This window comes from Alligator sinensis, unplaced genomic scaffold (assembly GCF_000455745.1).
Source record: "Alligator sinensis unplaced genomic scaffold, ASM45574v1 scaffold79_1, whole genome shotgun sequence".
NCBI lineage: Eukaryota > Metazoa > Chordata > Crocodylia > Alligatoridae > Alligator > Alligator sinensis.
Window position 1 is genome coordinate 399404 of NW_005842706.1, and position 4921 is coordinate 404324.

The following is a 4921-nucleotide window of genomic DNA, read 5'->3' on the forward strand; positions in this document are numbered from 1 at the left end:
GAGACCCGGGTGGGGGGGGGGGGGGGGAAGCTTCTACCACAAAGAGAAAGGGCCCAGGGTAGAACACAAGGCTCCCTCCCTCCCAGCCCAACAAACACCTCACTGAACCATATGCCCTTTGGGTTGTGTTCTTCCTCCTAGCCTCATACATGTCCCTCTCACAGCTGCCCAAGGGGCCAGCTTCACAAGGAGCACTGGAGAAAGTCCTGGGTAATGCCTGACCTGTGGTATGATGATTAGAGTGTTGTATGGGGAAGACAAGAGAGAGCCAGGTTCAAACCACTTCTGGGCATCATAGAATCATAGAGAAGTAGGGCAGGAAGGGACTTCCAGAGGTCATCTAGTCCAACCCCATGCCTGGGGCAGGATCATCCCTATCCAAACATCCTATGCAAATCCATAATCTAGCCTCTTAGGAAAAAGTATCATAAATCCTAATACAACCCAAAACATAAGAGGGCCCTAGAACCCAGGCTGTCTCCCTTCCTAAGCAAGTGCCCTAGTCACTCAGCTACTGGAGAAAAAAGGTGGGAAGGCTGTCTCCGTCCCTCCGCATGGGAAGTACCTACTCCATTCAGGAGTTTAAGTCCCACTCATCCTGTGTTTTGGTCAGCTGCATTATTGGACATTTAAAGCCATTACACATCCATATGGGGTGCATGCACATAAGCCAGCAACATATGTGGCCAGTGAGCAGCCTACTGCATGTGCGTAATCTGCACATAAACAGTCATTTAAGTGTGAAGAACTCCTATCTGCATGCATGTGCCAATATGCAAAGTAGCCAACAAAATCTGAACATGCAGGTGATGGAAAAGGGAGTAGAATATCATCCTAAATGAGTGCATATTGCTATATATAACAAAAAGTAAGAGAAGAATGTGTATTCCTCAATTAGGTGTTCACATACACAAGCTAATTCAAGGGGGTCTCTCTCTACCTGTGTCAAAAAAAACCAAGCCAAAACAAAACAAACAGAAACCTCTTGATGACGAATCTTCCTACCTTCCTGAGTTAACAGGTCCATAGTTAAGGGCAGCATCCTGGGGATCTCTGACAAAGAGGAACAAGAGACCTCAATACCAATTTTTTTTAGACGTGCAAGAGCTATTCAGGATGACTAGGGCCTGTTTTTACCTCACCATGCATCAGTAACATGCCAATTATCCTCCTCAGCCACCCTGTCAGGAATTCATTCAAGAAACAATGACTGAGGTATTCTCTGGAAGTAAACAGGATTTTCTTGTTGACTTTCTATGTGAAGAGTTCAATGCCTGGAGGGCCCCATTCCACAAATCTGCCCCTGAGTACCAAGTCCTTGATCCCCAACTCATGATGTAGGGATATGATCCCACTAAGCTGGTCTGCTGTGGTGTCCTGTGGTGACCTCAGGCTGGTGGTGATTTGGGTGAGAATCCCATTAGTTGACTATATTTCTGTGCACGTGGGGCTATTCAACACTGTCCTGTGTTGCTGGAGCATGTTTCAGCACTGAGAGGTTCTCAAGGCTAAGTGATGCCAATTCCAGACTGCAGTGACATAGAAAATTGCCATGTGTCCGGCTGGATGATGCCACATAGGCAGTTTTGGGCTCCAGTGGTGTTAATGACGGTGGCAAGAGTGAAGGCCCATTGGCTGACTGAGAAAGGGAACAGTCATCACCTCGGACCAGAAGAAAACAAAGTTCTTCTTTTCTTATTTTATCTCCCAAATCATGGCCGTTGGTACCAGCCAGTGCCACCAGGATCTTCTGAGTTTCCAAGAAAATCCCACAGACATGAGAAGTCTCAGGGGCAAACAGTGGTGATGGGACTGGAGCTCCTGAGAACTCTGAGGCCTCATCACCTATCCAGATGAAGAGGTATTGTAGCAAAACCCCCAGTTTTCCTTTTTTTTGTTGTGTTTTTTGTTTTTTAATGCATTCCCTCCCCTTCCCCAACCATTTCTGACTTCATCTCTCCCTCTCTATTCCCTATAGATAAGTATAAGTGAGCTAAGACATAGGATAAGCTTCAGCATTTTATTTTAGTAGCAACTTGTATTTGTTTTGTTTTTTCCACTTCTTTATATTGTATAATTATTATGTTTATATTGATTTTTACTGTTCTATATTGCTGTTTTACTGGTACTATATGATTTAGGCCTACATATGTAATTTAGCTTAAGTCATGTCAAGTTTCCATTTTGTTTGTCAAGTCTCTATCCTGTCCCCAGGCCCAGTTGTGTAACCCATGACTCACACCTACCCCTCCTATATAACTTTGTTCCTGAATGTATGGGGATGAATGAGGGTGCTTGAGAGACAATGGCAGTAGGTCTAAAAATAGCTCCCTCCGAATGACCAAACCATCAACACCAATACCTGGACCAACGACCTAGTCCTTGAAACCACCCTCAGCATTCAAGAAACAAAAGATGAGGCAACCCACCATTGTGCCAAGGCTGCACATGCTCAGTAAGAACACCTAGAGCACTCTGGAACAGGGCTGACCTTGCCTGAACAGGCCCTCTCCATAGGAGATCAGAGGTAGTCTGCCCCATAAGAAGGGTAGTGAAGACTGGCTCCTGGGGATGCCCTCTCCATCTGGACCAGCACCATGACACACCACCTATCCACCCACAGGCCCTGCTGACGACCCCCTCTGGAGAACACCTACAGGACAAAGACCCCTTTCCAGCCTGGATAGGTAACTATCACCCCCACCCCCTCTTCAACCAAGGACTTGGACTTTGCTTCTCTTCCCCACATGGACTCCAGCCCGTCCACTGAGTCCTTCTGTTTATAGATGGTTCTCTTTCTTGTTCTTGGCTCTTGCAATGTAAACTATTCACTAGTTCCCTTGTCATTATAGATTTCCCATCCTAGATTGGAACAACATTTTTTTTATATAAAAACCTGAAAGTAGGAGAAAAAACAACAAAACAAAACAAAGCCACTCTAAAACCTGAATAAAAAGCAGCCTAAGGCACATGTTTTCTTCCAGCTAACCTTTAGAAGCTTGGTTCTGCTTCTCTGAGCACGTTCCCTTTGAACTCAGCATTAAACTTAGTAACAAGGATCCTAGTTTTCTCTATTTAAAAATCTAAAATTCTCTGATTAAACCCCCCCAAATTCTAGTCTACCAGTTCTAATCATGGTTCTGGCAACTTTCACTCCCTATACTTTAACTCTCTCTCTCACCTTAACCTTCCCCCAAGTATCCCAGGTACCCCAAACACACGTACATACCGTATCATCCAAGTTAGGAACTTACCTATGTGTAGGTGGGTTGTACGTGTGTGTGTGTGTGTGTGTAAAATATATATGTAGTATATATATTACACACACACACACACACACACACACACACACCTCACTGTGTGCATGATATATGAATTAGTGATCTGTGTATGTGTGTATGTGTACTGGGTGTGCGGGTATTGACAATTGATTTTTGTCTAATTTTTAGTATGTATGTGCTTGAATTGGTGATAGGTATGCATGTTCCTAGGCTTATTTGGATGTGTATGTGCCTGAGCTGGTAGAGAGAGAGAGAGAGAGAGAGAGAGAGAGAGAGAGAGAGAGAGAGTGTGTGTACACATAATTGATTTGTGTGTTTGTATACGTGAATTGTGTCACACCCTCCTGTCTAATAGTGCAATATTGAGATCCTGAGACTTGGCCTGACCCCACAGGGCAACAGTATGAAGAAGTCCCTTCTCAAGCCAAAGAGCACGAGGCTTCTGGTGTCACAATGAAGACATGCTTTGGGTGACTTTCCTCCATCTGTGTCTGGCAGGTGACCCATCTTTGGACTTCAATCAAGACTAAAGGGGAGACACCAATCCGAGCCACAGTCACAGAGTAAATAAAGGGAATGACAAAAGTCTTCTTCTATCTGCCTGCAGCACAGTGTGGATGAAAGAAGGGATGTGGAATCAGATGATGAGAGAAATGTGTTCTAGAAATAAACTGTGGTGTTTGACTGTCTTTTGTACAGGAAAGCCAAAAACTTTAATAAACGAAGCCACCACATAATAGGCAGAGGTTTTTGGGTCATGAAATCAGGACTCAGCCTTGGCTATAACTAGAGATCTGTACATGTTGAAGAATAGATCCCTTATGAACATCCAGTTTCATCTCTCCTGTAACTGTATGGGATGCCAAATATGTGAACACATAGGATTTGAACCATTAGCTTTAAAAAGGCTCTCTGCAGGTACCAGACTGCCTGAATATCTCTGAATCTTTAATGGATTGAATGACCATACCTCTGCAAGGTAGGAATGTGTTATCAGCCCTATTTATGGGTCAGGACACTGCGGAATGGACAGACAGTGAATACATCTACAGTGTATGCTGTGGTACATCGTAAAAACTACTTAAGCTAGAAGAATCTACACAGAGCTAGACACTAAACGCAGGGTTCTGTTGAAACCCCACTTCCCTCTTCCAAATTTACATACCTCCCTGTATCAATTAGATAGGCATATATGTAAGAGGCATGTTCACAGCCTAAAAACTTCACTCATATTCAGGCACCTAAGCTGTCTCACCCTTTGCTGCAGTGATTGCTTTCATCATAATAGCAAAGTAGTTAAAGCACTGGCCCACAATGTAGGAGAGGTAGGCTGTAGACTCTCTTTATCTAGAGGAAGTTTAAAAAACTCCCACCTCCCTGGAGAGATCCCCAAGAGGTCAGAACAGGCTGAGAGGACTCTTTCCTGTTGACGTTGGGCCATTGTGCAGAAAAGAATAGATGAGTCATGAGAGAAAGGAAGCAAATGAGGACCTGACTCCATAGTCCAGTGATAAAGTCACTCCCTTGAGAGGGTGGGAGCCCTGGTTTCTGGTCCTTGGGACTGCTTTTGTATTTTTCATTCAAAGTCTTTGGCTACAATACAGAAACAACTTTGAGAGCAGGGTTTTTCAGAGGAAAGA